This window comes from Scyliorhinus canicula, chromosome 4, assembly GCF_902713615.1.
Source record: "Scyliorhinus canicula chromosome 4, sScyCan1.1, whole genome shotgun sequence".
NCBI classification, from domain to species: Eukaryota; Metazoa; Chordata; class Chondrichthyes; order Carcharhiniformes; family Scyliorhinidae; genus Scyliorhinus; species Scyliorhinus canicula.
Window position 1 is genome coordinate 156835435 of NC_052149.1, and position 23925 is coordinate 156859359.

The window sequence follows — 23925 nt, forward strand, 5'->3', positions numbered from 1 at the left end:
GCCCCCCTTATGCATGAATTTGGGTCTTCTGCAAAAAGGCAGGTTTGCTGGAGCGTCTTGCAAACAGGAACTGACAGACATTAGGCTTTCAAGAGGTGTGCGGCCAATGGAAGTCAAAAGTGACATGCACGTTTTAAAATGTGATCACGGAGAAAATGGAGGCGCAAACAAGACATGTCAGCACCCACAATGGCAGGCAAACCCCCCATTGTAAAAGGGTGCTCCATTTTTTGAACTTCGCCCATCCTGTTAACACGATGGCCCAGGATATCAATCACAATAGAAAAACAGTTAACGTGATCGTATTTGACTAACTATATTAAAAAAAATTACAAAGTGATCAGGGTCTTGGTGAAACCTAAGATGGCGGAAGTGACGCAGAATGGCGCCGAGTTGAGGGGGGGTAAAGCAAGAAAGTAAGTCAGTGGTGGTTTGGGATAAAAAGAACTATTTTAACATGATTTATTTCCAATGCACGGAGAACGGTGGTTGTGTGTGGGATGTAGGTGCAGAGGTGGCTGGGGGGGGCAGGCTAGGCGAGGCGGTGAGGAGCTGGTGATCGTTGGGCGGCGGCGCGGCTCGAGCTCAAGCTCGTGGAAGGGGCTCGCGGCGGCGGCGGCTCGCGCCTGCTGCCGGCCGCTGGTGAAGGGGGGGGGGGGGGGGGGGGAGCGAGCGCTGATTGGCTGAGAGAGGCCGGGCTGTCACCAACAACAAGACAAGTCGGTAAGTGCACAGACACACGGGGAGAGAGAGAGAGGGGAGGATTAAAAAAACATGCCGAATCCGCACGGTCAATATTGAAATCCAGGCCGGCGGCGGCTACTACATTTTCTTTGCATTGTGTATAGGATGGGGAAGGAATACTTTTAGCAACATAGGGTCCGGTTTTTTTTTTGTGTGTGTATTGGGTGGGGGTTGGTGGAGGAAGGAGCCACTGTCCAAGCTAGGCCTAGGACAACCAGCCAATAGTACTGTGGAGCAGCATTGAAATGCAGCGCTATTGAGATATTTGGGGGAGGGTATTGAGCCCCATTTGGGGTTTTCTGGTGGGGGGTGGGAGAAAAACAAAGAAGCGGTCACGTTTGGTGTCTGCTCTATTTTTGTTTTTTCTCTATCTATCCCTTACGTTCTCACCCGCCCCCATTGATAGTACAAGTGTGCTAGGATAGCTGAGGATGAAGGGCAGCCATGTTGCATCAGGAACTTTTCATACAAGAGCTTAATCCAACTCGGGTGTGATTTTTTTTGTTGGGAATTATACGATTATACGATCTTTAAACAAAATAAGGTAAAATGTCGTTAATTTAAATGAACTGTCATTGCAAAAGGAAGGAGCACGGGACCCGAAGGCAATCGAGAGGAAGAAAGGTTAAGGTGAGTTGGAGCCCAAGACTGACATCAGAGGGGTTTACCATTGCACAGTTTGTAAATCGAGTTTCAAATCAGAGTAAAATTTGAGATTTGTTTAATGAATGGGCAGGTAAGACGATGTTGGTTCATTGCAGATCTTATTGGACTCTTCAAGATCGAGATATTAACATTGCTAGAAGGTTATTCAAGAGGAGGAGCAAGAGTGGTCATAATGTACAATGCAGTGGAGTTACAGTATTTTAAATAAGGATGAAGTGTATCTTATGGGATATAATGCATGCAACAATTTTAAGAAATGTCAAATTTTTGCATTTTGTACTTGTGATATTTCCTTAAATTTACATTTGAAGATGCAACATACTTTAGAAGGCCTACCTGAAGTGGGTCGAATTTAGGCTCTTACATGGCCAGAGCTTATTGCAGGGTAATGTATATTTTCGAATTTCTTTCTCTTCCCAATTCCTGCTTCTCTCCCCCCCCCCCCCCCCCATTACTTAAAAAGACCACCTGTCAGAAGGCATGAGGAGAGGAGGTAAAATTGCAATTGACTTAATATCAATTTTGTTGTGGTTTAAAGTTGGCTTAGGACAGCACAAGATGGTCAAGCATTTGTTTGAATATAATTATTGCTCATGTTTTCTTTGGCATTGGTATATTTAATACTGAAACAATATGAAGATGCATAATGTACCAGTGTAAATATTAAATATTTGTTATTTTTTGCTAATTGAACATTTTTCCATCCTGTTATTCTGCCATATGTTTATGTTCAGGTGCAAGTAAATGTGAATTCTGACTTGGAATATTTCTATAATTATTAGCGGCTTCCACAATGTAAATCCCTTTTGTTTGAGGGCTTCTCCCTCAAACACCTAAAGAAAAAAAAATATATGGTGGATATATAATTTGAAACCATTTTGAAAGCAATGCTTTAATGGAAAGTGTCTTCGGATTTAGATTCATGTGACCTTGCAATTTCATGTTTTGTGATGTTTCATGAATGCCTGCGTAGTGTAATGTTAAAATATTTCATATAAGTAGTTGACTTTCCTTTTTAAGCTGTTGAAATAGGCTGGTTTAAAATTCAAATTGTAATTGTTTTGGTAGCCCAAATGTGGTCTAGTTGATATTAAGATATTGAGTCTTCAGGCATTATCTGTCATGGAACCAAAGAGTGGGATCTACATTTGATGTGTTAATTTACAAAACTCTGCAATTTTCCCAGTGGTTCAGCAAGTTTTTAAAGTGATAAATTGAGCTACAGAGGCATGCTATTACTCTGCTCAGTCTCTGGACTGCACAGTATTAGCTGATCTGTTACAAAAGCAGTAAGAAGTGCTACATTTCACCGCCTGAGATAGAAGAGGAAAATTGGTCAGCTTTTCAGTGTAACTGCTTTTGGTCCTTTTTGGAAGCGAGCATCTATGATGAATGTCAGATGAGGAGAGAAAGAGGCTTAATTTTTATGCTCTAACAGTCCAATAGCCTGTTGATGCTTAAAGGCTTATTATAAAAGTAAAAAATTACAGGAGTGACTTGAGCAGTACCACAGTTTCATCCTTTAGGATGGAGAAAATTAGCATGGTAGTTTTCCCTAAGTAAGAGTGGGAATCCCTTTTAAGGAATCAACAGTACATTTTTATTCTTTCATGGGTTGTCAATATCACTGGCAAGGCTCTCCCCATTTGGTGCCATCGTAATTTCCCATGAGTTGGTGGTGGTGAGTTGCATTTGTGACCTGCTGTCTCTTTGGTGTAGTTAAGTCCATAGTATAGTTAGTAAAGGAATTTCCTGGTTTTGACACAGGTGAGAGAATGGCAAAGTAGTTTGCAGATCATAGTGCTCCCATGCATTTGCTGTTCTACAGGCCACGCCATGGGCTTGGAAGATGCTTTCAAAGAAGCCTTAGTGATTTGAAGTGCATCTTGTATGTGTGTCAGTGGTAGGGGGAATGATGTTTTAAGCTGGTGGATGGTGTGCCGGTGTTATTGCTGTTTTGATTAGTTTTAGTCCAGGTGAGGTAGCTTGAACATCTGTAGGCCAGAAAAGTACTATTATCCAAACTTCTTTGCTCCTGTGTGGTTGGAATAACTTTGATTAGAAGTTTTGTGAGCTGTTGTAACTGGAATAAGGTCTTCTGCTTGTTGTCTCTCTGTTCTGCCATTCAATAGCTCATCTGCATCTCAAGTTAATCCACCTGCGTTAGCTTCATTTAAAAAATATATTTATTAGTTGAGCTTCTCTAAGTATTTCAAAGAAGAATTCAGTAAAAGCAATTGTGGATTCCTGAGATGAGAGCATTGAATGTAACGTATCCAAACTTGTTGACAATACAAAGATTGGTGAGAAAGTACACCGAGGAGGATGCAAAGAAGCTTCAAAGGTACATAGACCAAATGAGTGGACAACAAGGTGTCAGTGTAATGTGGGAGAGTGATGAGTTATCCACTTTGCGGGGAGAAATAGAAAAGCAGATATGTTTAAATGGTTGAGATGGGGAAATATTGGCATTCAAAGAGACCTGGGAGTCCTTGCATATGAACCACAAAAAAATAATATGTAGATACAGCAAGCAATTACGAGCACAAATATAATTTTGACCTTGTTCCAAAATTTACTGACGTATGCATAAAGAAGCTTATTGTAAGCATATAGGGTCTTGATGAGGTCACAGGTGTGATGCTGTTCACAATTGGCTGTCTTGCCCAAGCAAGGATATTCTTGCCCTCCAGGGACTGCAATGGAGGTGCACTAGACAGAATCCTGGTGTGAGTTTGAGTTGACTAGGATGATGTTCCCTAGAATTTAGGAGAATGGAAGGTGATCTTGTTTAAGCATGTAAAATTCTTAAGGTGCTTTGATAGGATAGATCCTGAAAGGGTATTTCTATTCATCTAGAACTAGGGCTCGCAGTTTCAGAAAAAGATGAGAAATTTGTTCACTCAAAGGGTTGTAAATCTTTGGAACTTTCTGGCTCAAGGTTCTGAATGCTTTGTTGTGGGCTAAATATTTAAGATAAAAGTTGATTACATTTTTGGGTATTAAGAGATATGGGGATTGTGCGCAAAGGTGAAGTTGAGGTAGAAGATAGGTCGTGACGTTTGAATAATGGAATAAGCTCAAGGGAGAACAGTTGCTTCACAGCTCCAGGGTTCCAGGTTCGATTCCCGACTTGGGTCACTGTCTATGTGGCGTCTGCACGTTCTCATGTCTGCGGAGGTTTCCTCCGGTTTCCTCAATACAACGATGTGTAGGTTAGGTGGATTGGCTATGCTAAATTGCCCTTAGTGTAAAAAAAACGATTCGGTGGGGTTATGGGGATACGGTGAAGGTATGGGTGTAGGTAGCTCTTTCCGATGGCCGGCGCAGACTCAATGGGCCGAATGGCCTCCTTCTGCACTGTAAATTCTATGATTCTATGACCTACTCTGGCTCGTATGTTTTATGTTCTTTGGCTAGAAAAAATCTTATTAATCTCTGATTTAAAATTAATTGAGCGAGCATCTAGTGCTTTTTGGAAGAAAGAGTTTGACATTTCTACCACCTTTTGCATGAAGGGGTGTTTCCTAATTTCTCTCTTGAATCCCCTATCTTTTGAGTTTAATATTATGTTCCTTTTCGAAGACTCCTTCAACATCAGGAAAGGATTCTCTCTCTACCTGAAATCTTTTTCAAAACCATAAAACCTCAATCAAGTTTTCTCTTCACTTTCTACATTCCAGGGTATGCAAGACTGGTTCATTAAAATCACGTCTTATAATTTGACCTTCAATGCGGTGCTGAGGACCTGGGTTCGAATCCCGGCCCTCGGTCACTGGCTGTGTGGAGTTTTCACATTTTCTCCATGTCTGCGTGGGTTTCACCCTCACAACCTAAAGATGTGCTGGTTAGGTGGATTGGCCTCGCTAAATTGCCCCTTAATTAAAAGAAACCCAATAATTTAACCTTCAAAGCTTAAAAAATAGACTGGAACTTGGGGAGAATGTGCAAAGTCCACACGGACAGTGACTCAGAGCTGGGATTCGAACCCAGGTCCTCGAGCGCTGCAGTCCCAGTGTTAACCACTGTGCCACATGCTGCCCCCGACACATTTTAAAAATAAGCGGCCTCCCATTTAAGACAAATAAGAATTTTTTTTCTCAAGTCATGAGACTTTGGAACTCTCTTCCCCAGAGAGCCGTGGAGCAAGGGACATTGAATATTTTTAATGCAGATTAAATAGATTCTTGACTAATAAGAGCGGGTAGGTGGAATGTGGAGTTGAGGCTACAATCCGATCAGCCGTTATTGAACGGCAGAGGAGTCTTGTGGGGCCAAATGGTCTACTATTGCTCTGAATTCATATGCTTGCATGAATGGTCTGATTCAGCCTCCTGTTCTTGCCAGGGAGGGGGAATTGAGTTTGTAGTCTGGAACAAAGGCTATGGCTTTGGTCTTCTCAATATTTAATAAGAAATTTCTGCTTATCCATTCCTGGATTTTGTCAAGCTGTCTGATAATGTAACCATGACAGGGCTGAAGGAAATTGTGATATAGAGCTGAGTGTTGTCAACATGTATTTTAGCGTAAGCTGTAACTTGAGTTACAAGGTTCTGGGTTCAAGTCCCATCCCAGTGTCGTAGTGGCCGGAAGTGCTGTCTTTCAGATGAGATTTTAAACCAAGGCCCTATCTGTCTTCTCTGGTGAATGTAAAAGATTCCACGCCACCATAAGAACATACTCGACCAAGTGCAGGCAAGGTTTCCCAGTGTCCTTGCTAATAGTTATCCCTCAATTGGGTTTTTTGATGTTGATTATCTGGTTACTACATTGCTGTGTGGGAGTATAATCTGTGCATATTGACTGCATTTCCTACATTTCTACTGTACCTATGTTTTAAAAGTATTTTATTGGCTGTAAAGTGCTTTTTGCGATGTCCTGGAGTCATGAAGAGATCTACATAAATGCAATTATTTTTCTTTTTCATGTGAAACCTGTTCCTACATTTGAGGATGATGTTCCTGAGGGGCAATGTGTAGATGTGAAATAGATGGGGATCAAGAATAGATCCTTGGGGGGTAATGGAGTGGAAGGGAAAGAATTGCAGTTGATTCTCTGGATATCGTTTGATGCTGAAGAATGGAATGAGCGAATGCATTCCCACCCAGCTATAAGATGGGTGGGAAGCATTGGAGGAAGATTGTGTGGTTACCTGTGTCAAAGGCTGCATATGGGTAAAGAAAAACTAGGTGGAATAGTTTACCTTTGTTACATTCACAAATAATGTAATTTGTGATTTTGATTCGGGATATTTCAATACAGAGGTGGGGTGGAAACTTGATTGGAGAGATTTAGACATGGAGTTCTGGGAAAGATGGACATAAATTTGGGAGTTCTCATTCAAGGACTTCCAAGTGGAAAGGGAGATTGGAGATGGAGCAGTCATTTGCAAGGATGGTGGGTTGAGGATTGTCTTGAGGAGAGAGAGGTGATTGCAGCAGGTTTGATGAAGAGGGGCAGTACATGAGAAGTGAATTGTTGACTATCTGCGAACAGGAGAACGAGAAGCAAAAATTGGTTGGGCAGCAGTTTAGAAGCAATAGGGACAGGGAGACAGGACGTGGATCTCATGGGTGGGATGGGCATGAAGAGGGAATAGAATAGAAGCTAGAGAAAGATCTATTTTCAGGGCTGGGTCTGATGGATGAGGGAAAATAATGGAACTGGCAGAGCCAAGTGATTGGATGGTCTCAATGATAATGACAAAAGTTGATGAATTCCTTGCACTTGTTGGAGATCAGAGTTGAGGGTGGTGGGATGTTTTAAGGCAGTTTACAGAAAATAAAGGATTCTGGGTGTTATTGCATTCCATGATGATCTTGTAATAGTGAGCAGTTTTGGCAGGTGAGAGCAGGTCTCTAGTGCTTTGTTGTTCAGCTAGGTCTGGCTGGACCTAGCTACTGATTGGCTAAACCAGTTGTCTGCCATATCCACTCAAGTCTGCCTCTCTTGGATGTAAAGGTGCAGAAATGAAGTCAATATCAGGAAGAGGGAAATGGAATGGTTATATTAGGGTCTATGGCATTAAAAAAGGATGCAAGGGTGATTTTGAGTGAGTTAGTAGTATCGCAAATGTCATGGTAAATGGAAGGCCAAAGTAAATTGGGGGACCATAGTTTTTTTTTTCAGAGATAGATGAAGAAGGAAGTAGGGTTAGGGCATGGAAAGGGGATGCTGGTGGAGAGTAATACCAGAAAGTGATCAGAGATGGCGTTATTAGTGACCTTATCATAGGAGTAGCAATATCACAAAAGATGGCAAGGTCAAGAGGATGGCCATGAATAGGTATTGGGGAGTTTGCATGGAGGGAGAGAATAAGAGAGGATAAACGAACTCTGGAGAGAGAGAGAGTACGATGAGTTGAGATGGTGGATGAAATCACTGAGGATGAGAAGTTGCTCGCGTACTGGAGCCGAGGGAGGAAAACAGTGAATATATCTTGAGAATGTTTGGTAGAGAATGTGAATTTTAATTGGGGTGAACAGGGCGGCACAATAGCACAGTGGTTAGCACTGTTGTTTCACAGCTCCAGGGTCCCAGGATTGATTCCCTGCTTCGGTCATTGTGTGGAATCTGCACGTTCTCAATGTGTCTGCGCAGGTTTCTTCTGGGTGCTCCGGTTTCCTCCCACAGCCCAAAGATGTGCAGGTTAGATGGATTGGCCATGCTAAATTGCCCTTTGTGTCCCAAAACAAAGGTCACGTGGGGTTACTGGGTTACGGGCATACAGTGAAGATGTGGGCTTAAGTAGGATGCTCTTTCCAATGGCCGGTGCACACTCGATGGGCCGAATGGCCTCCTTCTGCACTGTAAAATCTGTGATTCAGGTGAGATGCTTAAAACAGAGGAACTGCAGTCAGGGTGTAATGAGAACCACTGTTAGTGTGTGGTGAATGCGATTCACACGGCATTATAGTTACCAATGTCACTCTGTTCCAAGTAGATACATGTATCCATATTGTAAGCGCAGTTGCACTACCTAACCACCAGGGGGAGTAGCTCTGGGAGTACTCGAGAGTTTGTACTGGGCTCCCCCCTTGGCTCCGCCCAGAACTCCTTCCCCTGGAGCTGCTGTATAAAGATCCGTGCCACAGAGTCAGCCAGCCAGTTCACCGAAAGTTCAACGGCTAACAGGCTGGCTCTGTTGTAAGTATATTAAAACCGCTATTCTAATCCTACAACCATGTGTCCGTAGAATTGTTGGTTCCAACATACTGTAACTATGGGGGTGGGGCAAGAGTTGGAAGATATAGCCAGGCAGGGAGAATTGATTTAGGGTAAAGGTGTCATCACCCATCAACAAGGGTTCCATCAAGAGCATAATGTCAGTGCAATCATTTGCAGTAACCTCATGGGCCTAGTTCACAAGTAATACATATTCCACAGAGAACTGGAGAGGGTTCTAGTGATAGTTGATCCATTGACAGAGTGCACACAATTAGTGGTGAGAAGGCTAGGAAATAGGAGGAGGAGAGGACCATTTGTCCCCTTGGGGCAGGTGAGGAGATTGGTAAGAGTAGCCCATTGCAGACTTGATGGATGGGCAGGCTGGTGAGTGAGTAAGATGGGACATTTATGGTTACTGCTAGTGATGAACCAGTAGTGAACACCTTGATGGTTCGTTCGAGGATGCCAAGAGGGAAGCTGTAGGTTCAACTAAGAGGGAGTCGAGTTGGAATTGTGGCAGGAGAGTAAGAAGGTTAAGGTAAGTAATCATGGTTAGGGTTGGGATTTGAGAGTACCTGAGAGGGGAGAAATGAAAGGAGGCATGAAGAGAGTCAGAAGAAAAGAAGAAAATAAATACAAGGCAACGTGATGGGGCTTGAGTCTGAAGTAGCAGCCGAAATATGCCTGTATTTGGACAAATGAAAGAGACAGGTTGGATAGACCTGGTTGTATAGCAACCATAAAACCTGCATACAATTGGGAGGATGCAATTGGGGAAGGTAGCGAGGCCGGATAGGTTTCCGGTGGAATATTATAAAAAATTCAAGGATAAGCTGGCATCCCTGATGGTGGGGATGTTTGAAGAGGCGATAGGGGAGGGGGTGTTGCCACAAACTTGGGGCAGGCATCGATTTCCCTGTTGCTAAAAAAAGATAAGGATCTGACGGAGTGTGGGTCGTTTAGGCCCATATCACTTTTGAATGTGGACGCAAAAGTATTGGCAAAGGTACTGGCGGGTAGGCTGGAGGAGTCCCCCCCCCCCCCCTGCTGTTTGCACTTGTGATTGAGCCGTTGGCCATCGCATTAAGAAGTTTGGGGGTATGGAAAGGAATAGTGCGGGGGTTGGAGCATAGGGTATCCTTGTATGCTGATGACTTGCTGTTATACCTGTCTGATCCGAGTGTGTCAATAAGGGGAATACTGGAGTTGCTTCGAGTGTTTGGGTCTATCTCTGGGCACAAACTAAATCTAGACAGGAGTGAGTATTTTGCGGTGTCTCGGCCGGGGGTGGGGGCAGGGGGCAGGAACTCACTTTAGGTACCTGGGATTGCAGGTTGCCCGGGGGGGTTGGGGGGGCTCCGCAGGTACGACATTTCTAGTTTGGTGGGGAGAGTGAAAGCTCATCTGGCAAGGTGGGATGGTCTCCCTCTGTCACTGGCGGGTTGGGTACAGGCGGTTAAAAGGAACGTGTTGCAGTGATTTCTGTTTATTTTTCAATGCCTGCGATTTTCCTGCCAACGCCTTTTTTCAGAGAGATTGACGGAAGGATTACGTCATTCATATGGGGAGGGAAGGTGGCCAGAGTTAGAAAGGTGCTCCTACAGGGGGGAAGGCAGGGAGGGGGTTTGGGTCTTCCGAAACTTAATCGATTACTGCTGGGCGGCGAATGTGGAGAAGGTGCAGAGCCGGGTCAGTGGGGTTGATTCCCAGTGGGTCAGAATGGAGGAGTGTTTGTGCAGGGGGTCGGGATTGAAAGCGCTAGCAACAGCGCTGCTCCCGATAGCCCCGGGCAAGTACTCGGAGTCCGGTAATAATAGCGTCTTTGAGAATTTGGAGGCAGTTTCGCCAACACTTCGGGTTGGGGGCAGGGTCAAGGGAAATGACGATTTGAGGAACCACAGATTTGAGCCAGGGAGGTGGGATGGAAATTTTTGGAAATGGGACGAGTAGGGAATTAAGACATTGAAAGATTTGTTTTTTAGGGGTCGGTTTGTAGAATTGAAGGAGCTGGAAGCAAAGTATGGGCTGGACCAGGGGGAACTGTTTAGATACATGCAGGTTCAAGATTTTGCCAGAAAGGAGATACAGGGTTTCCCGGGTGGAGCCGGCCTTCACATTGCTGGAGGAGGTGCTGATGACAGGGGGACTGGCGAAGGGGGTAGTGTTGGCGGTTTACGGAGCTATTTTGGAAGAGAAGGCACTACTGGAAGGGATCAAAGCAAAATGGGAGGAAGAGTTGGGAGAGGATATGGAGGAGGGGTTCTGGTGTGAAGTGCTCCGGAGAGTGAATGCCTCCACCTCATACGCGAGGTTGGGGCTGATACAGCTGAAGGTGGTATACAGAGCACACCTCATGAGGGCGAGGATGAGCCGATTCTTTGGAGGAGTATAAGATGTGTGGGAACGTTGCCGGGGGGGGGGGCAGGCAATCACATTCATATTTTTTGGTCCTGTCCAAAGCTAGAGGATTGGAAGGAGGTTTTTAGGGTAATTTCTAAAGTGGTGCACGTGATACTGGACCTGGGCCCCCAGGAGGCCATATTCAGCGTGTCGGATCAGCCAGGGTTGGAAACGGGTGAGGAGGCAGATGTTGTAGCCTTCGCCTCGTTGATCGCCCGAAGGTGGATCCTGATGGGTTGGAGAGCAACCTCTGCACCCTGTGCCTTGGCGTGGCGGGGGGGACCTGTTGAAATTCTTGACTCTTGAGAAGGTTAAGTTTGAAGTGCGGGGATGGATAGAGGGGTTCTACAATTCATGGGCATTATTCATTATGCACTTTCAAGACTGGATAACATCGAACATTAGTGTGGGGGGGAGGGGGTGGGAGGGTTAGGGGGGGGGGGGGGGAAGTGGAGGCGGTATGTGTTAATGGTGGCTATGGGTGATTCCTGATTCCTTTTTGTCATTTGTCTATGTGAACATGTGGGCGAATGTTTGGGGTTCGGTGGGAGGATGGGATTGTTGTTATTGATACGGGGATTGACATATTTGTTACTGATTATTGTTTATTGTTGGTGGGTTTAAATTTGGGAGAAAATGTGAAAAAGGAGGAGAATAAAAAATATTTTTAAAAAACTGCATAAAAACTTGATTGTAGAAATGCGAATGGATAAGCGACCATAGGATTGAAACCAGAGAAGTTCAGAGGCCTGTTGAAGACATTGGCATAGGTGTGAGGTCCATTGCCAACACCTTCCATGATCAGTGACCACTACCACCTAGAAGAACAAGGGCAGCATGTGCATGAGAAAGCCACCACCTACAACTTCCAGGTGCATAGCCATCTTGTCTTGGAAATATATCATTTTTCCTTCACTGTTATGATCAAAAACCTGGAATACACTCCCTAACAGCCATGGAGTGTAACTAAATGAAATGGACTGCAGTAGTTTAAGAAGCCAACCCACTGCCAAATTTTTGAGGGATGTGTGAGGAATGCAGATCTTGCCAGCATTGCCCACATGCCATGATCAAATTGTTAAAAAATTAGTAGGGTGGAGTCAGCATGAGCTCTTGTCCAAGTTCGAAGACAGCAGATGGGCATGTGAAGTTGAGAAGCTACTTGACAATACTGCATTGAAGATCAACTGCTGGAGTATTTCTTTGAGGTCCAGTAGGTGATGTGGGACAAACAGAAAGATGGTGGCAAAATTGGAGGTCCAGAAATAGTGGAGAGGCAGAAACGGTTTCTAACTAAAGTTGAAAACCCAGTGACCTAGAACGAGCCAACAGGGGTTTACCTACCCCAGTCTGTCAGTTACAGTAGCCGTGGGAAAGGGCTGTAAATTGAACAGTGACATGAAAATTTAAACCTCAGAATACGGACAGCAGCTGGTTCTTAGTAGGGGTAATTCAGTGCAGTCTGGAGAAGCCCAGGAATTTGAAAGTTGAGTTTTTGGGAAGATATAGAGCTCACAGTACACAGGGCATGTTCACGGGGGGGGGGGGGGTTTAAGCTGGTAATCAATTCATAGTTTTGGGCTAAAATGCATGTACCTGCTATTAGAGTCACGGGAACTTGAACAGCGGAAGAAAGGAGAGCGAGGGAGAAAGGGAAAAGGACGCTTTGGATTGCCAAGGATTTAGAGATTCACAGCGAAGAGTTCTTGGGGAGCTGACTACGCAGGCGCCATCTTGAATAAGACCAGTTGCAGAGAATGTAATTTCTGAGTTTCATAAGGGCTGTTTTGGTACTGTGACTGGGAAAAGCATTTATTTGTAGATGGGGTTGACTTTCTTGTTCACTTTTGCTGGGAAGGAACGGTCTAGTTGCTATTCCAAGATATTGGCTAGCTTGATTTTCTCAGTTGGTCAATGGACTGATGTTGCACTGAGCATTGTAGTCTGGGAATTTCCCAGGTTTGGTTAGTTGGTCTCTTCTGTGTTCGCTAGTGCAGTGTGGAGATATTAAAATTGGGTTTCTGATGAGGGTAAAGAAAATGTTAAAATGTTGTCACTCTTGCTGACTTGTCAAGGGCAGCACAGTGACGCAGTGGTTAGCACAGCTGACTCACGGCGCCGAGATCCCAGGTTGAATCCCGGCTCTGGGTCACTGTCCGTGTGGAGTTTGTGCATTCACCGTGTGTTTGCGTGGCTTTCGCCCCCCAAAACCCAAAGATGTGCAGCGTCGGTGGATTGGCCACACTAAATTGCTCCTTAATTGGAAAAGGTGAATTGGGAATTAAAGATTTATAAATCACTACAGAACCAGTTGCACAAGAGGTGGCTCCCGCCAGAGTACTTTGATTTTGGCCCTTTTCACCAGGTTCTTTGGGGGTGTGTGGTGGAGGGAAACTTGATTAGTTTGATGGGATATGGTTATCACGTAAAAGGAATGCCAAAAGTACAAGACCTGGCAGCAGACAAATAAAGAATCATCCTTGGACGTGGAAGGCGCTCAAACTTTGTCTGTTGAGAAAATGGCGGCGGAGATTCCTGCTGCGACTTTGGCCACTCCACTAATTACTGAGATGCTTGCAGGCATCTTGGCAGTGGAACTAAAAAGTTACGAGAGGCTTTTTGAGGACAACGTTAGAGCAATAGAAGAGGCCCTAGCCCCAATTCATATGCAGCATTGCCAAAAAGGGACCAGACAGTAAAAGTGTGAGGTGCGGTGTTACAGGGTGTGGAGATGGACCTCATTGAGGCAGAGCAACCAGATCACCTCCCTGAAAGCAGTGATGGCACAGGTAGCCGGGGATAATCCGGCGCTGAAGGCCAAGCGGACAATCTGTGGAATCCCTCCAGAAGGCAGAACTTGAGAATCGGAAGGCTGCTGCAAGGTTCTGGAAGGCCTCAACGGAATACATGTTGCAGATGGTGGGGGAAAGTGGAATGACATTTCCTCTCAAGTTGGATCTTGATCACTGGTCACTCAGGCAAAAGCCCCGTTCTGGTGAACCACAGCAGATGATCATCGTGCGGTTCCATAGCTACCAAGAGAAGGAGCGAGTCCTGCGGTGGGCAAAGGACCATGGTTCTATAAATGAGAGAGCTATTAGGCTCTACCAGGATGTGGGGGCGGAACTGGCTAAGAGCCTGGTGCATTCACCAAGAACAGGAACAACGTTCTATTGGTGTGGTATACCCTGCACGCTTCTCTGAAAGACTACTATTTTGATGTGCCGGAGGGGGCAGATGTGCTTGTAAAGAACCATGGGTTGGGGTTGGGCTAACCATAAATTGTATTTATTGGGTGACCTCTATTTTGGGAGAGGGCAAGGAATTTTTGGATTTGTTGGGATTTTTTCTGGGCATTTTGGTGTTTGTATTTTTATTTTTTCTGTTCGTTTAGGTACTTTTTTTTTCTTTGACTATTAAAAGTTGGATGTGGATGGGGGCAGGTTGGTGTTATGGTTATTTGTTCTGTTTTTACTCCAAGCGGGGCTACCCTTCCAGCTGTAGAGTTAGCTAACTGGAGTGGAGTGGTGGGGGCACCTGCAGCTTATTACATTAGGGCAGTTTAGGATTTCTGTATTTATGGGAAGGGGGGGGAGACTTTATTTACCTTGTTGCTGTTTACTTTTTTTTGCATGTGGTAGAAGGTGGAGGCAAGCTGGGGGGGAGGTGAGGGTTAGTTCTTTGGTGAGTACAACTTTCTTTCTTCTGATTTTGGGGGGGGGGGACGAGCGGTTGACAGCCATCTTTTGGGGGCCCAGTGTTGGCATTTTTTGGGCAGTTACTGGATTACCCCATATGGTGGGAATGGCTGACTTTGGATGGGAGGGGTGGCAGGGCGGGGCAGAACAGCTCCCTATCTGGCTGGTCACTTGAAATGTACAAGGGTTGAATGGCCTAATGAAGAGATCCAGGGTGTTTGCACACCCAGAGTTTGAATGCTGATGTGTTTTTGCGGGAGACCCATTTGCGGATCAAGGACCAGACAAGGCTATGGAAGGACTGGGTGGGGCAGATATTCCATTCAGGCTTTGATAGTAGGGCCCGTGGTTTGATTAATAAAAGGGTATCATTTTCGACAGTTAAAATATTGGCGGATCAAAATGGGAGGTATGATCACTAATGGGTTGTTAGCAGGTACTCCGGTGATCTTGGTTAATTTGTATGTACTGGTTTTGGATGATACAGCTTTTGCCAACAAATTGCTGGCTTCTATTCCTGACCTGGACTCTCACCACTTAATTGGGGTGGTGGGGGGATGCGCATCGTGAGTGCCAAAGGCATTCTTAGCTTTTATGGAACAGAAGAAGGGGGCAGACTGGTGGCAATTTGTACATTCCAGTGAGAGAGATTTTTCTCATTTCTAAAATATTTATTAATGAGACGTGGGTGTTGCACACTGTGCCAGCATTTATTGCTTGTCCCGAATTGCCCTTGAGGGGGCTAAGAGTTAACCATATTGCTGTGGGTCTGGAGTCACATGTCAGCCAGGTAAGGACAGCTGATGTCCTTCCCTAAAGGACATTAGTGAACCAGATGTTTTTTTATGACAATTGACAATGGTTTTGTGGTCATCATTAGACTTTTAATTCGAGATTTTAATTGAATTCAAATTTCACCATCTGCAGTGGTGGGATTTGAACCTGGGTCCCCAGAGCATTACTCTGCGTCTCTCGTTAACTAGTCCAGTGACAATACCACTATGCCACTGCCTCCCCATCAGGTCGACTCTCTCATAAACGTTTTTGAGTTCGGTAGGCCTTTGGAGGCAGTCTGGCAACATATTAAATGTCGATGTTAGTCCCAATCTGCAGAAATCATCTGTTTGTGCTGAGTGGTTTGGACTCCTCATGGGGGAGGGAGTGGCTGAGGAGGTTTGGGGAAATGCGTCGGTTTCGAGGAGCTGTTGGATGGTATAACATATTTGTGTTTTTTCAGGTCCGTGACATTTTGTTCAAGGCGATTTCATCCTTTCCCCTGGTCCCCTCTTTTAGATAGGGTCCTTTCAATGACCTGAGTTGGGGGAGGGGAAGATCTCTGATATTCATGGTCAGATCATGTTGATGGAGCAGGCTCTGTTGGGTGCTGTAAAAAAGGAAATGGGAGGTGGAACTGGGCCCGGTCCTCTGTTGGGGGGGAGAGGGGGCACGGACACTCTTAGGATTATCTCCACCTCCTCATGTGCTAAGTTCAGTTTGATTCAGTTCAAGGTGGTGCATAGGACACACCTGACCAGGGCATGGATGAGTGGATTTTTCCTGGGGATGGAGAACTGGTGCAAGTGATTGTTCTCTGGGGCTGGCGAATAAGACACCGATATTCTGGTCATGTCCTAAGCGTCTGGTTCTCCTCCATCAACACCATGTCAGGGATTCTTGGGATTGAGTTGTTGCCTCGTCCACTGGTGGCCATTTTCAGGATCTCTGACTCGCTAGAACTGTATATGGGGGTGAAGGTGGATGCCTTCGCCTCGCTGATAGTTCCAAGCAGTGCCTCCTCCAGGTTGAGTGACTGTACACCATTGAGGGGGCTGGCAGAGGGTTCTACTTGAGGTGGCAGCCATTAATTTCCTATTTCAAAGAGCTAGTCTCTATTATGCGGGGGGGTGGCTTGGTTAAGTTTTTGTTTTGTGGGGTTGTGAGGGTGGGTGAGTTTGGAATTGTATTTGTTATGTGTTGTGGTTTTGCTGTGTAATATTGAAACATTTGCTTAATAAAAATATTTTAAAAAACATTGGGAAGATGGGATACTGCTGAGATGTCAAGGCTTCCCTGGTTGAATAATCTGTCAACATAGTTATTTATTTTATTTGTGCTACCACAGGCCTAGGAAGTTATGAAGTTAGATTGCACCAATTGTTGCTACCTTCTGAATATGAGCAAGAGGAATAAATAGAAGGAAAACTAGTGGGAGGAAACATTTGTGACTGGTAATGTTGTCTAATATGCAGCTTGCAAAGTCAATGCCTCTTCACTTGTAGTTTTTGTCTGAATTTGAGTCCAAAATGATACATGAAGTTTCTTCAGCAGGCCTATGTCATTTTATAACACCTCTAGTAATGGGTAAACTCAAATTGAATGCAATATTTATTTCTGTAGATAATGTAAAATATAAGTTAAAACTTGATATTTTGCAACCAATTTCAACCTATTTAAAGAAGGACGTTTTTCCTATCCTGCCTAACATTGTCCCTGTAGGTATTGGCTCCTTGCTGAAGCATGATTACATGTTGCAAGGTGCCCTAGATCTCGCCTGAATTAACTTTTTGCATTTACTGGTGCAGGAAAAATGTCCCAGTCTTCCCTGATCTTGTTTTGATCCCACGCTCCCAAACCTGGTGGTTCTAGGGCTGAATATATAATCATCTTTGATGTGGGCTAATTCTGTGCAGAACTGAACTCCAGGCGTTGCCCAGTTTGGTCTGGTCTGGCTTATCATTGGAATAAAGTCAAATGAGCCATAGTGAAGTTCCTAAAGTTTATAATTCTATAAAATGATTACCATTGTTGTGTAGCTGTGATTGATGTGGTGTGACCTTGATGAACAACTTTATATGCTTATGCATTTGTTGATTAAGACTCTGTTTTATTTTTTTCCTTAGTTTTTACAACAGTAGGATTTGGGACACTTGCCATGAGCGACCATCCTCTTTGGTGTTAAGAGTGTAAGTGAGGATGCCATTGGAATCTGGGTGGGCATCCAAGTTCATGCAGATTTGGTAATTTAGTTTGTGAATTGGTCAAGTCAGCAGTTAAATGCAATAATGTACAGAAAGTGATTTAAATTTAAATTTTTAACATGGGTGGAAATAGGAGTTTGGGTGTGAAGGGTGTAGCAAGGATGAGGAACTTTAATCAGTATAATTAAAGAAATAGTACTGGAAAAATAATAGATTAAGCGGTAACAATTTTCCCTGGTTTAATTTGACCAAGTTTTTTTTTTTGTCATCTCCCCTAGTATCTTGCGTGGATCAGTGTTATATTTTTCATGTTGCTCCTGTGAAATGCCTTGGGATATTCTTACATTAACTGGAAAGAGACTTGTTGAGTTTTTTTGTCTTGCGCTCACAAGGACAAATGCAAGAATGTCAAATTTCAAACTATTATAACAGTTATGTTGCAGGAGAAAAAGGTACTGAATTGGTTGGCAAGTCGACTTTTGACTGAGCTGTTGCTATGAAGAACAGGGAGCTATGGGATCCCCAGCTAATTCAAAAATGGCACTATGCTTGGACATATTTTATCCTTTTGTAAAGCATGGGTCCCTGCATATTAATATATGTCGCTTCTAGCACACTTATTGAGCCACATGTTTGACTGATTTATCTTAAATTATTTGTTAGTGTAGCTATTAGCGCACACTCAGGAATTTAGCAAGTGCTGCCTAATCGCGAAATCAGATCTAACATTGCAAGCCTGGCTGGTTGAGTACAGTCGGTGCTCTGCCTATTATGAGCAACCAGCCATTGGGATATGTACCTGATATTGCACCAGCGCTGAATTTCATACACCATGTGGTAGGCAGAACTATACAGTGACTACCAAAGGTTGCCATCAGTCCAGAAAGAGGCTATGAAAACAACACAGATGGACTCCAGATCAAGCATTGGCACATATTGGACTATGTTATTGTCCAAAGTGTAACACCTCACACCTTTTCAGGATTAAATTGCATCTGCCACTTTTCTGCCCATTTGACCATCACGTTTATATCTTCCTGCAACCCAAGACCCTCAGCCTAAATATCCGGCCTATATTTGAGTCATCCGCAAACTTACTGATCCTACCCCCTCTATAGTCATCTAAGTCATTTATATAAATGATGAATAATAGGGGCACAAATCCCTGTGGTACGCCACTGGACACTAGCTTCCAATCACTAAAGCATCTGTGTGTCATCACCCTGTTTCTTACAGCTGAGTCAGCTTTGAATCCACCGTTCAAGTTCCCCTGTATCCCATGTGCATTTGCCTTCTCTATAAGTCCCCCATGTGGGACCTTGTCAAATGTTTTGCTGAAATCCATGTAAACTACATCAACTGCGCCACCCATATCTACACACTTGGTCATGTGCTCAAACAAATCAATCAAATTTGTTAGGCATTACCTCCCACTGACAAAGCCATGGTGACTATTCCTGATCAAACCTTGCCCCTGCAAGTGGAGATGGATTTTCTCCTTCAGGATTTTCTCCATTAGTTTCCCCAGGATAGACCGGATGAATGCATGGCTTGAGAGATGGTGCAGAAGGGAGGGATTCAGATTTTTGGGACATTGGAACCAGTTCTGGGAGAGGTGGGACCATTACAAATCGGACAGCCAATTTTGATGTTATTAGACGGGAACTTCCAAAAGTTGACTGGGGGAGCCTGTTTACAGGCAAGGGGACAGCTGGTTTTCGTAGGAGTCTTTCAAAAGGGTGTTAACTAGTGTTCAGGGTGAGCACATTCATCTTGTGGATTTTGTTTTATTGTCACGTGTACCAAGGTACAGTGAAAAATATTTTTCTGCGAGCAGCTCAACAGATCTAAGTACATGAAAAGATAAAGGTGAAGGGTAAGGCTGGTAGAGGTAGGGAACCCTGAATGACTTGGGATATTGAGGCCATAGTCGAAGGAAGAACGAGGCAAATAACATGCATAGGCAGCTGGGAACAACTGGATTCCTTGAAGAGTATAGGGATTGTCAGAGTAGAGTTGAGCGAGAAATCAGGAGAGCAAAAAGGGGACATAAGATTGTCTTGGCAGATAAGGCAAAAGAAAATCCAAAAAGCTTTTACAGATACATAAAAGGGCAAAAGAGTGACTAGGGAGAGGTTAGGGCATCTTGAGGATAAACAACTTCATCTACGTGTGGAACCACAAGGGATGGGAGAGGTCCTGAATTAATATTTCTCATCAGTATTTACTGTTGAGAAAGGCACAAATGTTCAGGAAATTGGGGAAATAAAAAGTGATGTCTTGAGTGTACATATTACAGAGAAGGAAGGGCTGGCGGGCAGCACGGTAGCACAGTTGCTTCACGGCTCCAGGTCTCCGGTTCAATTCCCAACTTGGGTCACTGTCCGTGCGGAGTCTGCACGTTCTCCCTGTGTCTGCGTGGGTTTCCTCCAGGTGCTCCGGTTTCCTCCCACAGTCGAAAGATGTGCATGCTAGGTCATGATAAATTGCCCGTAGTGTCCAAAAAGGCTAGCTGGGGTTATGGGTTACGGGGATAGGGTGGAGGTATGGGCTTAAGTGAGGTGCTCTTTCCAAGGGCCTGTGCAGACTCAAAGGGCCAAATGGTCTCCTTCTGCACTGTAAATTCTATGATATTAAAGCGCATCAAGATAGATAAATCCCCAGGAACTGATGAAGTGTATCTCAGGACGTTGTGGGAGGCTACGGAGGAAATTGCTGGCCCCATAGCTAAGATATTTGAATCATCGACAGCCACAGGAAAGGTGCCCGAAGATTGGAGATTAGCAAATGTTGTGCCCTTGTTTAAGAAGGGCTGGAGGGATAAGCCTGGGAACTACAGACCAGTGAGACTTATTTCTGTAGTGGGTAAGTTTGCGAAGGTGTTCTGAGGGAGAGGATCTCCAGGCATTTGGACAGGCAAAGGCTAATTAGGGAAAGTCAGCATGGGTTTGGAGAGGAAAGTCATGTCTCACGAATTTGATGGAGTTTTTTGAGGGAGTAACCAAGAAGGTAGATGAGGGCAGTGCTGTCGACATTGTCTATATGGACTTCAGCAGACCTTTGATAAGGTACCGAATAGTAGGTTAAATCTCTCGGAATCCAAGGTGAAGTAGCCAATTGGATACAAACTTGGCTTGGCAACCGAAGCCAAAAGGTGCTTGTGGAGGGTTGTTTTTCAAACTGGAGGCCTGTAACCAGCGGCGTGCTTCAGGGGTCGCTGCTGGGTCCACTTATTATTATATATGTATAAATGATTTGGATGAGAATGTAGGAGGCATGGTTACTATGTTAGCAGATGACACCAAGATTGATGGCATAGTGGGACGGCGGGCGGGAGGCAGCCGCACATTGGAGGGCTCCCGTTCGGGAACGGAATTTCTGGGGTTTAACGCCTGGTCCCAGGGGCAACAGAGGTGGCAAAAGTAGGGACAAGGCACAGTGAAGGAAATGTCGAAAACAAGTGAAATAACGGCCTTGAAAAAGCAGCTGAAAGTCCGTTGGGGAGTGGAAAGGTCACCGTGGGGACGGCAAGAAAGGTGGAGGCTGGGGTACCAGGGGTGGCCGCATTGCCCACGGTTGAAGAAATGGCGAAGGTGATGGCCGCGGAACTCGAAAGGCAGTTCACTAAGCACATGGAGGTGATGAGGAGGGAGATGGGCGCGGTATTGAAAGTGCTGGTGGAGGAGGCGATTTCCCCTGTAAGGGCGGAGGTATTGAGCGCAGTGGCGGAGGTGAGGGAGCAAGGCGAAGCGCTGAAGGAAGTGGAAGAGGCATTATTGCAGCACAGTGATCAAATTACCTCGATGGGGAAGGAGATGCGGAAGGTGATAGAGATCAACAAGGATCTGCGAGCCAAAATGGACGACTTGGAACACAGATCCAGGCGACAGAATCTGGGGATTGTGGGTCTTCCCGAAGGAGTGGAAGGCCCAAGGCCGACAGTGTTTTGCCATGATGTTGGCGAAGCTATTGGGGGAAGGGGATGATCCCTCCCGATATGAACTGGATCAGGCTCATCGGTCGTGGAGGCCTGTACCAAAAGGAGAGTGAGCCGCCAAGTGTGAAGGAGAAGGTCCTGTGCTGGACAAAGCAGAAGCGGGTGGTGCAGCGGGCTGGAGCTGGTATGCCCATATATCAGGACTATATGGTGGAGCTGGTGAGGAGGTGGGCTGCCTTCAGCCGGTTGAAGAAGGCACTGTACATCAGTAAGGTGCAGTGCAGCATAGTATACCCAGCTAAGTTGAGGGTGACCTACAAATCCAAGGACTTTTATTTTGGGATGGGGGAAGCAGCGGAGGAGTTTACGAAGGCAGAAGGACTGGGCTGAATTGAGAAGTGGTCATGTACCGATGTAGCCTCGTGTAACTGTATTTTTTCACTGCGGCTGGTGTATGTGCTAAATGAGCTAACGTTGTATATACTTGGACAAGGGAAGAGATGTGTCTTTCACTTGCAATGATGGTTCTTTGGGGCTTGGGTGTGCATGCGGGGCTTGTGTGCTAAAGGGCTTTCTTGGTTTCCCTGGGGCCGGGCAAGGAGGAAGGAGACCCGGGCGGGGGCCTCCATGCTGGCCGGTTTAAGCCGGCCAGTGAATGGGAGTGAGGTGGGGGGAGGGGCTGCGGCCATTGGAGCCCGGCAGAACAGGTTCCGATGAGTCTAGCCGGAGTGGAAAGTTGGGGTGAAGGAACAGGTTGGGGGGAGGAGTTTTGTAAGAGGAAGTGGAGGGGAGGAGTCGGGGAGTGGGGGTGGGGGAGGGCTTGCAATGCGTGGGTGTCATTTACAGTACTCTTTCGGGGATTGGATGGCATTGAATGTTAGGGGGGGGGGGATCTCTAGGTCAACGGTGATCATAGGCAATTCCTGATTCCTTTTTTCCCCCCCCTCCTTTGTTTGTCCCATTGTGGGAGGGTTTGTTTTATTTGATGCTTATATTGTTAGGTGGGTCGTTGTTTGGGGTGGTGGGAGGATGGGATCATTGCTGTTGATAAGGGAATTGACTGACTTTGTATTTGTTACCGTTTACTGCTTGTTGGTGGGGTGTAAATTTTGAAGAAAATGTGAAAATGGAGAATAAAAATATTTTACAAAAAAAAAATTGGTGGCATAGTGGATAGTGAAGAAGGTTATATAATATTGCAACAGGAATTTGATCAATTGGGCCAGTGGGCCAATGAATGGACGATGGAGTTGAATTTGGATAAATGTAAGGTGATACATTTTGGTAGATCAGGGCAGGACCTACTCTGGTAATGATAGGGAGTTGGGGAGAGTTATAGAACAAAGAACTAGGAGTACAGGTTCATAGCTCCTTGAAGGTGGAGTCGCAGGTGGAGAGAGTGGTGAAGACAGCATTCAGCATGCTAGGTTTTTTTTAAAGACTTCTTGTTGAAGTTGTACAAGACATTGGTAAGACCACACATGGAATACTGTGTTCAGTTCTGGCCACCCTATTATAGGAAGGATATTGTTAAACTAGAAAGAGTGCAGAAGAGATTTACGAGGATGCTACCAGGACTCGATGGTCTGAGTTATAAGGAGAGGATGCATAGGCTGGGACTTTTTCCCCTGGAGCGTAGGAGGCTTAGGGGTGATCAGTCTATAAAATAATGAGGAGCTAGATCAGGTAGATAGTCAACATATTTTCCCAAAGATAGTGGAGTCTAGAACTAAAGGGCATATGTTTACGGTGAGAGGGGAGAGATACAAAAGAAACCAGAGGAGAAATTTCTTCACACACATGGTGGTGAGCATCTGGAACAGGCTGCCAGAGGGGGTGGTAGAGACGGGTACAATTTTGTCTTTTGAAAAGCAGTTAGTCAGTTACATGGGCAGGGTGAATATAGAGGTATATAGGCCAAATGCGGGCAAGTGGGACTAGCTTAGTGATAGAAACTGGGTGGCATGGACAAGCTGGGTCGAAGGGCCTGTTTCCGTGCTGTAAACTTCTATGAAACCATTGACGTGAGACTTGCTGGCCTGTAGTTCGCTGGCTTATCCCTACAGCCTTTCTTGAATAGTGGGACTACATCCACGTTCTCCAGTCCTCTGGCACCTTTCCTGTGGCCAGAGAAGAATTAAAAATTTGGAGACCAGAGTTGAAAACCAGAGGATACTGATACAATGTGTTTGGCAAAAGAACCAAAAGCGGCATGGGGAAAATAGTGTTACTCAGCAAATGAGGAATGAAATGCTTGAGAATGTGGCTAGAAACATTGAATCATGGCTTTCCTTTGGAAACTGGATAATAATCTGAAGAGGGAAGATTTGCAGGG

General features: G+C 45.1%; 1 protein-coding gene across 8 annotated transcripts in view; it reads left to right on the forward strand.

Moving 5' to 3' along the window:
- The first annotated feature begins 398 nt into the window (after positions 1-398).
- LOC119965109 (histone-lysine N-methyltransferase NSD2-like) overlaps positions 399-23925 on the forward strand; it is a 318910-nt gene continuing 295383 nt past the window's right edge. For 2 of the 8 annotated variants that reach the window (XR_005460429.1, XM_038795418.1), the window contains exon 1: positions 734-1374. The gene's annotated coding sequence lies outside the window, so the exon portion shown is untranslated. The other 6 variants (XM_038795422.1, XM_038795420.1, XM_038795424.1 and 3 more) reach the window with 6 other exon arrangements.